The sequence below is a fragment of the Melitaea cinxia genome, chromosome 15 (assembly GCF_905220565.1).
Source record: "Melitaea cinxia chromosome 15, ilMelCinx1.1, whole genome shotgun sequence".
Lineage (NCBI taxonomy): Eukaryota > Metazoa > Arthropoda > Insecta > Lepidoptera > Nymphalidae > Melitaea > Melitaea cinxia.
Genome location: NC_059408.1, coordinates 895,467 through 909,604, shown reverse-complemented (window position 1 = coordinate 909,604; position 14,138 = coordinate 895,467).

Genomic DNA, 14,138 nt, shown 5'->3' with positions numbered 1-14,138 from the left:
AAAATGTACAATAAATATTGTCAAGAGCAAATAACGACCTCATCTTTAAGACCACTAAGCCAGTCTGTCCTGTTGTACGAAATAGTACAATAATAATATATCACCTCGGTCGTTTCTGTCTGTTTCAATTCCAAATTTCTCTTAAACTTTAATATCATTCGCAGGGTAAATAATGCTTTTCCATAATATTATAATACGTTTGAGGAGATCTCGAATGCGCATAATCATGTAAATGGCGCCCTCATCGCTTCCATTATTTTTTATTGTTTCTCGCTATACTTGAGATGTCGTTTTTTTTTTTAAATGATCTTTATTTTTCATCACAACACAGTTTTTTTAAAAAAAAGAGTAACTACGGAATTTATTGCCGATTCTTTATTGACTCTACTTTCTTTTAGCTATAGTTAATTAAAAGTAGGTCTTCAGACTATTTGAAATAACTTTAATATTTTGTATGGACAATCGAGATGTCCAATATTGTTGAAATATTAGCTATTGCTTCCGATTTGGTTCGTTATTTCACTAGAAATGTATTTTATCGTGATATGTTTAACAGCTACATGACGAAATGAATGTCAAAGAGATAATATTTTCATAATGCATAGCAATTCTAGTCCAGATAATCGACCTTAAGCTTACGACCTTCTTTGTATGATGAAGTTAGAATGTCATTAAAAAAAGATAAACCGATAAAATGTAACACAGATTTTCGGGATAAGATAAAGTGTTTGGTCCAAAATAAAGAATCTATTTATTGATATGTTATATCAGCAAAGTTTATCGGCGGTAGTTTCACTTTTAACAATGTTTAATTAATTAATAATTAATTAAAACAAAAATAATTTGTAAAATGTCGATAAAAAAGTGCTTTTGTAGCCTATTCAACAAAAAGTAACTTTTAATTATTTTTTGATTTACTACAAGATCGAAATATATATTAAAAAAAAACTTACAGGAACAGAATCGTCTCCTCATTTATCAGTAGTAGGAAAAGTGCTGATACAATAAAAGCCTATATAAGGCAAACGTGGGTATTCGTAAACCTACGGACGTTATTTGCACACGTATTGCTGTAATGTTGGGCGTTCCTGCAGAGCTTAGAGACGGCAGGTAAGGAATTTTCGGATAGGGGAATGATTGTAGGATGACAAGGATTGCATTACTATTTTAGGTTTATATTTCATAGACAAATTTTACGTGTTTCTTTATTATGTGGTAGTGTAGGTTATCTTGATTTATTTTTAATAAATATTTAGTGGGAAGAGTTGTGGGCTATAAACATGCTGCAAACATTTGGAGCAACAGCAAGATTAACTATCATTCACTAATCAGACGATTTTGAGCTGGAGAACTAGATCAATTACCTACCTGTAAGGCCTATACAAATATTGTCATCAGCCATTATTAAATCCGCTACCACTGCGCCAACACGCCAGTAATATATCTCCCCATTAAAGTTCAATACATACTAAATTTTAAAAATTTTTTTTTTATTAACAATAGCATGGTATCAACCCTGTCAAAGATTATCATTGTAATATGAAACTTTGAATAGTTATGAGTTTTATAAAGAACTCGCTATAGATGGCGCCGCGGTCGCTTAGAACCGAATATAAATTATCATATAAAAAATTTCGATCTAGCAGATACAATCGTTCCATAGCTTAATTGGCTAAAGCACCGACGCGGTCAGTCGGAGGTGGAGGTTTGATACCCACTGGAACGGGCGATTTTTGATATGATATCACAAAAATAAATCGCACAGATATTTTTTTTAATTTTTACGATGTTGATATTAGTATTGATTATGGGACATATCCATGGTCACCATAGCGGCGACGTCACGGCCGCCCCATCAACAGTGCACGTGAGAGCTGATCCGAGCAGTTTCAGAGCTACTGCATATAGAACTTATGACTCAGATGATTATATCCCTTTATTTTGTTTCGTTATATAGCATAACCTGTAAAGGTCAAATGTTTGATTATAATATAAGTATAACTGGTAGATAAGGCTGTATGGCCTAAAGTCCGCTTTTGCATAAAATATTCTGTATCGTTGAGTCATAAGGTCCAAAGAATATGTAACTGATGTCAACCAATCTGAAACATGTCTAATAACATCTCATTGGATTAGTCGCGTCTCTATGGTTGGTGCTTAGTAAAGCGTGGTGATCTACTGCGAGTTTGTTATCGATTTATCTACAAATAATGAAGTTATCAGGTATTTAGAGTACAACCGGGACCAAAAGCTATGTGTTGTCTAAATTCAATGGGGAGATCTACACGGACATAAACCAGACAAAAACTTTTTGAAATGAAGAAATATCTGGTCTAACTCAACCTTCTATAAAACTATAGTACCTCTATGGCAGAACAATTATCAAGAACAAGCAGTGGCGTAACAAGGGGGGAGAGGGGGTAAAGGACATCATACCCCTGGCGCTACGCACAAAGAGGCGCCAAATAATCCGCAAAACAAAAAATTGCTGGACATATTATAATTATGGTTTTCGAATTTGGGCTAACTAAAAGGTATTTTGTCCCGGGCGCGAGTTGAGCTAGTTACGCCAATGAGCGCAAGGTATGAACGATTGATGCATAACGCAGCTTAGCAGATAATTAAGTATGATTAACGTACGTTGAACGTGGAATACTTATTCGCTTTGAGATAAGTAATTGGGTATCCTGGTAAATGTAACAGTGATCACTTGTGACCAATTTATCCTTATTTCTCATCATTTAGACTACGAATAAAGGGAAAATTTCGTTAAAAATACAACAATTTCGATTAAAGAAAAGGCGGAAAAAGATTTCTTTGAGTGATATAAAACATTTTACTAAAAATGAGGAATGAGTTCCCCCAATTCCCGTTTCTTACCTTTGTGTTCACCTTTGATCGAAATAATGGATATTGGGTTCTTGTCCTTTGATAGTTAATGAATGGTATTCCACGAATCATGTGTTTAACTATCGTTTCATTTATGATTAGCTTTATTCCAAGGCATAACAACAATGTTGGAGGGAATTCGGGATATAAGGAAACTTGTTGTACAGTCATAGATTTATTATGACCATTAATGGCAGCTTGCAAAAGTAGCAGTTTATGCTTGAAATCAAAGTGTAACGAGCTAGCTGTGGTAAAACTGAATATTTATTTACTTAATACTTATGGTACGATTTAAAATGCATCAAAGAAAATAATATTCTGAGCATAGTGAACGCAGATTTTTTTTTGAAAATGATTACACTAACTGAACCCGCAAACATTGTTTTGCCATATATGTTATTAACCACAATATCCCCCCCCTTATAACTTAGGGGTATGAAAAATAGATGTTGGCCGATTGACCCGATATGCACACAAAATTTCATGAAAATAATCGGTCCAGCCGTTTCGGAGGGGTATGGTTACTAACATTGTGACACGAGAATTTTATATACCTATAAGATTTTAAAACATTTTAAAAACAAACAAAAGCGTTTCTCTGAAAAAAATTATTCCCGATAACTCTTTGAAACTCGCGGGAAATAGACAAGTGTTTCTCGTTAAATAAAAGGACCGCTTCGAGATTGATAAAGGGCTCTAAAAAGGGCCGAGATAGAGGCCGAGTTCAGAAATAGCCGGGGTAACGACCCTGGATAACGAAAAATATTTTAGGAGATTCTATGAATTTACGTAATAAATTATGTATGAACGTCTCTTTTAACTTCAAAGCGGTTCTGTAATATAAAACAATTGAACAATTTTGTGCTTCGTTTCGTTCGTAAGCTCGGACAAAGAAATAATAGATATAAACTAGCTGACTCGGCAAACGTTGTCTTGCCGCTAAACGCTAAAAATAGGGGTTGGTGGTAGAAGGCTGAAAATTTAGGGTTGTATGTATGTTTCAACGCCAAATCATAATAAAATAAAAAATAAATAAATTATCCAAAAATAAAAAAAATAAAAATTTTGTAAATAAATTATCTAAAAATTAAAAAAAAAATTGGGCTTGGACTACAATTAACATTTAGGGGGATGAAAAATTGATGTTGTTCGATTCTCAGACCTACCCAATATGCACACAAAATTTCATGAGAATCGGTCAAGCCGTTTCGGAGGAGTTTAACTACAAACACCGCGTCACGAGAATTTTATATATTAGATAATAAATATCGATTAATAGGTGAACTTACAGTTAAAATTAAAATGTAACATAAACTCTAAGACTTATAAAATACTAGCTGACCCCGCAAACGTTCTCTTGCCATATATGTTAGTAACCCCCCTTAATTCCTCCCCCCCCCCCTCATAAATTAGCTGTATAAATAGATGTTGGCCGATTCTCAGACCTACCTGATATGCACACATATATTCATAAAAAACAATCCAGCAGTATTGTGACTAACATTGTGACACGAGAATTTTATATATAAGATTTTTCACTGAATTTCTTGTTCAATCACAATAAAATATAGCCTATGTCACTCTTGAAGAGTGTAGCTTTCTGTTAGTGAAAGAACGGAGTAATGCAAGATCTTTTATGCATTTTAGAAACATAAAACCAATAGTTAAGATTTAGTTGTAAACATATCTTGCCTCAATTACTGTTACTATTTGAGTTTTAAAGGTAAACATTTTGAAAATACCCCTATTCGACACCCAAGGGGTAAAAAAATCGAATAAAATCGTTACATATCTTTTCATTTTTAACCGACTTCCAAAAAAGGAGGAGGTTCTCAATTCGACTGTTTTTTTTTTTTTTAATGTATGTTGCATCAGAACTTTTGACCGTGTGGACCGATTTCGACAAATTTTTTTTAATCGAAAGGTGGTATGTGCCAATTGGTCCCACTTAAATTTATTTGAGATCTAACAACTACTTTTCGAGTTATATCTAATAATGCGTTTTTACTTGACGCTTTTTTCGTCGACCTACGTTGTATTATACCGCATAACTTTCTACTGGATGTACCGATTTTGATAATTCTTTTTTTGTTGGAAAGGAGATATCCCTAGTTTAGTACCATGATAAGAAAACCAGGATCTGATGATGGGATCCCAGAGAAATCGAGGGAAACTCTTGAAAATCCGCAATAACTTTTTACTGGGTGTACCGATTTTAATCATTTTTAATTTAATCGAAAGCTGATGTTTATCATATGGTCACATATAAATTTTATCGAGATCTGATAACTACTTTTTGAGTAATCTTTGATAACGCGTAGTTACTTGACTATTTTTTCGTCGATCTACGTTGTATTACTCGTCGATGTAATTGAAGTCGGTTTTTTTTCGTTTGCGTGCAAACACAATTATTGCTAACAAAGTAGAGAATCGAAAACCCGTTAGATCCAAAGAAATCAATCAAAATAAATTAACTAAAAGGTGTAATCTTCTTAAGCCTAAATAATAAAACAGATAGATGTATATATACTTAATTGATTAAATTTCTGAGTGAGAGAAAAGTTTCTCGATAAAAAAGGATCGGTGAACTCGGTGATAAACGATTGGACGCCCATCAATTAATTAGACCCGATCTCTCAACCCTTTTAGCTTTATTGAATAATTGATGTCCTCCGTAATGTATATAGGTTACGAGTGACTACTTCATTAAATCAAAGGATTATCGGTTAAGCTCTTAACAACGAATAAGTGACACATTTATAAAAAATCACAATCAAAAATAATTTTATTCAAACAGGTTTCAAAAGCACCTTTAAATCGTCATCTTACAAATTAGAATTTTAATTATCATTAAAAAGTACAGCTACCATTCGGAATGTAGATTCTGCATAGAAAAAACGGCAGCTACTTAAAAAAAAACTGTATTTTAATACAAAATTGGTAATATCTTGTATGAAATACAGCGTCACTAAATCCACACATCTTTATCATTTATGTACCTACGCAAAATAATATGCTTTTAAATACAAACTTTAAATTTATTTTCAGGCATACACTTATAATAAAGCAACAGGTTCAAATCTGATTTAAATATGTCATGAAATTTGTTTTTGAAGATTTAATATATATAAAAATTACGAAACTATCAACAAAAAAAAAATGTATCTTTGAATATTTATAATAGCAGATTGTACAACTAGAAAATTATAAGAAGCGTAGGCGTAGTTGAAAGTTATTCTTAGAATAGCTAGCCATTCAATCTTTTTTGTTATAAAAAAAATAAGTTTTATACACAGTAGCTAAGTAGGGAATTCGATATTGGCTATTTTTTCCGATCCGGGATTTCGAGATTGACATAATGCGATCCCGGGATCCCAGAATTTTATAATTTATTCTTATTTATAGTTAAAAGCATGTAAAAATCAGTTTTTATTCAGACTTTTGCAATCGTAATCACATTTTTATAAATTAATAGACACGATAGCATCAATAACTTATTAACATTAATTACTTAAAAACTAATTACTTAACATAGTATTTTGTTTTATAAACAATCAATAAGCTTTAACACAAACATTTTACTGAAGAAGCTAGTTACCTTCTTATTTTTTGTAGTGTTATGATCAATTATTTTTCATAGTCAGATCCCGGATCCCAGTTTTCGAATTCTATATAGCGAAGTCATCTCAACAATTGCTGACTAAACTAATAACTTGGCTAGGACTATTTCGTATACATTTCAGTTCTTTTCAGAAGTGGATGTGGCCAGGATACTGTTCAATACATATAAATATTATAAAAAATTGCTCTAGTCTAGTGCATGAAATACATAATGTTTTTCTGCTATATGTAAACAAGGTACATAATAATGTATCACTTCATCACTTCAGCCTATCACAGTCCACTGCTGGACATGGGCCTCCCCAAGTTCGCGCCAAAAATAGCCGTCTTCGGTTTGTGTATTTGAAAGCTAGCAGTTGGATGGTTATTCCGCCGGTCGATCGGTCAGCTATTTAAGTTCCAAGGTAGTAGTGAAACTGAATTATCCCTTAGTCGCCTTTTACGCCACCCACGGGAAGAGAAGCTATATTCTTTACTGTCGTAACCACACAGCTTTAATAATTATGTATAATTGAAACAAACTGTTCTCTTTATTATCGATTGATTCAGCCTGTAATATCCCACTGCTGCTTATGAAAACAACCGGGACCGTTAGCTTAACGTGCTGTCCGAGGCGTCTCGAGGCTCTCATCCTGAGCGAGAATCGTATCTGCCGGATCCGAGATCATCGGTTTTAGCTTTCACGCACCAATACAAGAATTACCGTTAAATTTCTAATCGTTATATAAATAAGTAATGTCATATACTTATTAATAAATTCTTTCCTTAAAGCCACCCTTTTAAGATACTCTCTTTGAATCTTGTTATTAACAAAATAATATCCATTTGAAAATTATAGTGAACTTTATAATCAATGTATCCCCTCGATATAGAACAAAAAGTTATCTGTGAGCACTAGAAGTGACGTCACTTTATTTGTTTTTCAGCCTTGAAAAATAACGCTGGCATGTCATTGGAATATCTTTATTGCTACACGACCGTTTTACGACATCTCGCCTATAGGCAAATATGTTTTGGGGTTCCACTTTCATACATTATCTGTCTTTATAGTCACTACAGTTATATTTGAGCGATTATAAAAAATATGTTATATTATGGATTAATTTTTCATTTTATCCATTATAATTTATAATTTTTAATTATAACTTTAATACAAGATTTTTTCTCGCTTCTAGTTTTCTAATTTCTGAGATTGCTTGACATTATTATGTTTACAGAATCCACTTCTATAGAATTCATGATATTTTATATCCTATCTTCCTCTATAAACATGCTTTTTTGTAGAAAGAAGTTTCTATATCGACAAATAAAAAAACTTCTTTGATTAATATGAAATTTATTATTAATACACATTTCAACTTTTTATCATTTTAATTTAAATATTGTAAATGAAAATTAAAATTAAGCAACTGATTTAAAATAAGAATATTACAATACACCACACAGCGAAGTCTAAGAAGTTAATTAATTAATAAGTACTGACTTTAAAAATCTTTTTGGATTAGTAAAAAAGATTATAAAAAAAAAGTGATTTACTAAAACAATAATATATGTATACCACAATATACCATACCAGATATACACCACTTACAATGTATTAAAATACTTTTAAAATAAATCTAACCAATACCACAAACAGATAAACACTAGCGGCGAAAACCCACAAATGTTTTTCGTCATAAAACAACCGAGAGTGACGGTAAAACTGAACGCTCATAAAGTCGGATTTCTCCCCTTCATATCCAAAATATTCCGCTGCATATTTGCTGACAGCCCCTCACAATATGTGAATCATAAAAATCCTAACATTATTCCTATATATCACTTCGCTAAAGGGCCGAAATAATTGAAGATTCCACGAGCGCTTTTACTGACTGTTCGCTGAACACATCTATTGTGTTACAAGTACCTACGTTTGGAGATGAAATATAAACGAATAATGTCACCTTAATTTTATAAGACTATTATATAATATGTATACATATGACATTAGAACTAATGTTTAATTTTGACACACAGATTTTAAACATTTGTTATGATAAGTTTTATGTTATATGGTCACATTAATGCTTAGTGCTTCGTTCATATCATATTCGTTCGTCGACTTATGAAATAACATGCTCTGGCTATTCCTAATAATTACAATTCAGTCGTCAGTCATCATTGTCAAAATTGAAGCTTGACTTTAAGAATTTATGAAGAAAAAAAAAGAATGATTATTAACCGACTTCAAAAAAAGGAGGAGATTACTTCATTCGACCGTATATATATATATATATATATAATATATATATTTTTTAATGTATGTTCGGGGATAACTTCGTCGTTTATGAACCGATTTTGATAATTATTTTTTTGTTAGAAAGGACATATCCCTGATGTGATATCATGATAAGGAAACCAGGATCTGATGATGGGATTTCAGAGAAATCGAGAGAAACTCGAAAATCCGCATAACTTTTTACTGGGTGTACCGATTTTGATGATTTTTAATTTAATCGAAAGCCGATGTCTATCATGTGGTCACATTTAAATTTCATCGAGATCTGATTACAACTTTTGGAGTAATCTTTGATAATGGGTATTTGATTGACAAATTTTTCGTCTACCTACGTTGTATTACTTGTCGATATAATTGAAGTCGGTTGTTTTCCGTTTGCCTGCAAACACAATTATTTAAGCTATATTGTACTAAGATTCTATTCAATTGAAGATAATATTATTATTATAATTTATAAGATCAGTTTTAGAACGATTTACCTTTTAATATAAAAATAATAAACATTTATGTTCTAAATTTAAAAATTTCGTTCATAATGCTATTATTTTAAAAGTTCTCTAAAATGCGTACATATTGTTATTACATCAAAAGCTAAAATGACAACTTTTTTATTTCAAATAACTTCGATAATGACACAGCTGCCACACAAACTTTCATGGCTCATTTCACCCTCATGAGGGTTGAAATTCTAAAGAAACTGAAACACCTGTTTCATTATCTGTAATTAAAAGACTCATTATACGAATTTAAACTTCTAGCTTCAAATATTGCGGAAATTTTACACAAAATTTTATGAGGGATTTAGAAGTTGTTTTTATGTTACGTCATATGGTAGTGTAGGTAATATATTTATAATCTGTGTCTGTTCGAGCAAAAGCGCAGATAATAATAATATTTATATATGTCTCAAATTTAAATTTAGAGTGTATTTTAAAAATAAATTAATAGCTAAAACTTATTGTTCGGTGTAGGATTACATAGATGATAAATATGTGTGAACTTAGTGACGCTGTACATTTCAGGCAAGAAATTACTAATTTTGTACTAAAACACTCTATATTTTATTTAAATCATTATTTGCCAATTTTTCTCCGCAGAATCTACATTTCACATCGGTGGTAGCTTCATTTTTAAAAATAATAATCACTTTCGACGACTCGTTGGTGCGGCGGCTATTGCGCTGGCGGTCACGGGTTCGATCCCCGCTCACGACAGACATTTGTATTGGCCTGGATGATGACAGTTTGTCGTGGTCTGGGTGTTTGTGCTTGTGTATTGTGTGTGTTTCCGGACCCCGGCACAGGAGTACATCCTACTGGGGGCCGTTGTGTGAAGCGTTTATTATTTATTAGCTTACTGTTTTTTTTTAATATTTAAGATTATTTGAATAAAGTTATTTTATATTTAGATTTTGTTTTATTTTAAATGAACATCAAGGGCTCTAAAATTCCCATGCCCTTTATTGAACATCATGCATTATAATTATGCTTATACTACAGACGATTTCTTATTCACGTCTACAGATCGACAGTCTCGTAACTGCCTAGATACGCTAAGACGTGGTCCTGACGTTGTTTTACCTGATGGTGAGCGATTAACGTAGCTTATAGACATCTGCACCACCAGAAGCATCGTAAGCGCGTTGCCGACCCTATCCCCAACTCCCTCCCAGGAGTTCTGGTCACCTTACTCACCACAGCAACACAACAGTGCTAAAAGCTATATTATTTAACTGTGACCTTCTTTAAGGTCGAGATACTTCCCCAGTCGGGCTGTCCCAGATTTTGAGTAGGACATTTCCTGTTGTTATCTTAATTATATAGTTTATGCATTCACCTACAAATACTAATAATTATTAATAATAATAAAAATATAAAATATAAAACTAAATTTAAATACACATCTCTTTTGTTCATATCAATGATATGGGTAATGGTAAAGGTTATGGCTGTTGCAAACAAACTAGTCTAAAATACATATATATTTGCTTATACAATCTCTATCTTCGTCGCTCAATACCAAACCGTGTTTAAACGATGAACGTTTGTTTCAACCTTCGTGTACGACCGCATTGATTAAAACTCAATTTCCAAAAAAATTGCTCTCAAACGTTTCACAGTCACGCGAGGCAACCTTGTACCTCAACCCTTGTAATCAATACTAACGAAACCTAATGTTTTTAATACACTTTTATTATAGCTTTGCACATTCGAAACCTTTATTAAAACTAGTGTATTGGGAAAGGATAGGGTTTTTGCATGTCTTTTTCTTTTTTATTTATATAACAATATATTATATCCACGGGCTTATAATGCCCGTGCTAGCATGTCTTTTATTAGCTTCAGCGGGTTTGTATGTTTGTAGCCGACCCCTTTGGATTTTATTTTGAACCACTTCAAACGTTCAAATTTTCTCGTAATTTAAGCTTAGTTTTAGTTTGGTTTATTTATACAAGCGTGTTTTTTTTTGTTTTTTTAATATTATTTTCAGTCAGAACTTTGTTTAATAAATCAAAATAAAAAATAAATTTGCATGAAAGTGATTCAAATTTTTATTGTGTTATAAAGAGGTTTGGTAATTATGAATGAAAAATGATACATATCTGATCTATATATATAATTGTATATATACATATTAGTATCGCAGTAGCATCGCATCGTAACACACACACATATATATATATATATATATATATATATATATATATATATATATATATATATATATATATATATATATATACACTGTGATTACGACTACAGTTGTCGATTTTTAATTAATTTTTGACAAAATAAATGGTGGGTCTATATATATATAACCCCGACCATTCCCAGGATCACTGATTACCTCACCACAGGAACACAACTGCTTGAAGCAATATTATTTAGCTGTCATCTTCTGAAAGGTCCAGGTATTTCTCAAGACGGACTGCTCCAGATTTTGAACAGGATATTTCGTCCTATGCCTTACCTCAGTTTACTTCAAACGCCACATTGTCTAAAATACAATATCTAGTTCAACTTACGTTCTTATGCCTTTAATTCTAAGTCTGGTTACAGATTTTGAACAAATTGTGTATGCATTTACATTAGCATTTATTGTTCGCATGATGAAGGTTGATGACCACTCAGTTATTCCATTATATCACAGGAATGATAAACACAGTCCGACGTCGATATCCACCTTGTCAACTGGGACTTATATAAAATGAACTGTGGCCCTTATTCACACACGTTAATTCGAGGAAAAAAAAACTTTTAGCCTTCCGCAGTCAGTAAATGGGCTCCTACACGAAGAATTTTTCAATTCGAATCTATAGTTCCTGAGATTAGCGCGTTTAAACAAACAAACCTTTCAGTTTTATAATATTAGTACAGCTTTAGTATTATTTAGAGTTATTTATTGATTTTTATCTCACTCTTGCTCCTTTAGTAATATACTTCACTAACTTATATCTCCCTCTCAACTTCCGTTCATCTCACCCAATCACACTTTTCGTAACGCTCTCATCACGCATTCTTCAGCTTACTCCCCATACCAAGCATGCGTAAAGAAGTTCTTTTTAAAAATACATGTATCCAGACAAAGTAGCGGCTATAAGTTCTATTAAGCACTAAAGCTTCATTCATTTACGACGTACAAAATTCGTCAACATATTACAGTCCACATTCATATTACGTATAAAATTATACAAAGTTCCTCTGTAGTCGAGTAATAAACTACTAAGTTACACTATAACAACTACCAACGGAACTACGACTCCCATTAATATTACGACTGTACAGTTTCACTAAATGTTAAAATAATGATCCCACGTGTGGCCCGAGTTATAATTTGAAGCTTATGTATTAGCGTTGAACATTTAATTGTACCTTTGTTTTTAACCGACTTCCAAAAAAGGAGGAGATTCTCAATTCGACTGTATTTTTTATTGTTATTTTTATTTTTAAATGTATGTTACATCAGAACTTTTGACCGTGTGGACCGATTTCGTCGAAAGGTGGTGTGTGTCAATTGGTCCCATTTAAATTTATTTGAGATCTAACAACTACTTTTCGAGTTATATCTAATAATGCGTTTTTACTTGACGCTTTTTTCGTCGACCTACGTTGTATTACCGCATAACTTGCTACTGGATGTACCGATTTTGATAATTCTTTTTTTGTTGGAAAGGAGATATCCCTAGTTTAGTATCATGATAAGGTAACCAAGATCTGATGATGGGATCCCAGAGAAATCGAGGGAAACTCTTGAAAATCCGCAATAACTTTTTACTGGGTGTACCGATTTTGATACTTTTTAATTTAATCGAAAGCTGATGTTTGTCATGTGGTCACATACATTTTATTGAGATCTGATTATTACTTTTTGAGTAATCTTTGATAACGCGTAGTTACTTGACTATTTTTTCGTCGATCTACGTTGTATTACTCGTCGATGTAATTGAAGTCGGTTTTTTTTTCGTTTGCGAGCAAACACAATTATTACTCGCCATTTAATTTATTTACAGACTAGCTATGTGCCGCGATTTCAACTGAGTTAATTAGAGAAATAAAATGAACTAAAATGTTGTAACTAGGTATAGATTATATAGTTATAATCTATACATATAATAAAATGGTAGGAAAGTCAAAACTGTACATTGAATATTTTTTTAAAAGAATACTTGGGGTGTGATCTACAATCGACACCGAAGCCAAAAATATAGTTTTTAGAATTTTTGTCTGTTTGTCTGTATGTATGTCCGGGATAAACTCAAAAAGTTCTGCATGTATTTACTTCAAATTTGGCACAAATATTATTAAGAAGTCGGGTCAACATATAGGCTACATATTATCACGCTATCACCTACGGGGAACGAGCAGTTAACCTTTATTTCTTCAACGCATTCTGTAACAACGTGTAATCTTACGACAAATATTTGAATGTTGTTGTTGTTATGGTAATAACCATGCTATAAGCTAGCTTCACACTATAAATAAAGACATTCTGTAGTATATTTAGTATCAGCATTGCACCTGTGCGAAGCCGGGGTCGCTAGTACAAAAATTATTTTTTCAATTCGATAAAGTTTTACCTAAGATGACAGCGTTGAATGAAATAAACAAACTTTTCAGGTTTATAATATTAGTAGCTGTTTTTCGTCCTTTCACATGCGCTAAAAATGTTTTATAGACTAGGCTATAGGCTCCAGTTATTCAGTTTGCACCTGTAGTGCCTGGTATTATTTAATTAAATTATTTAGCTATTATACATATAAGTATAGATCGTACACTAGATAACATAATATACATAATAAGATAAAATAGTTTTATTAAGTTATAGTATGCAATTAAATATGTGTTAA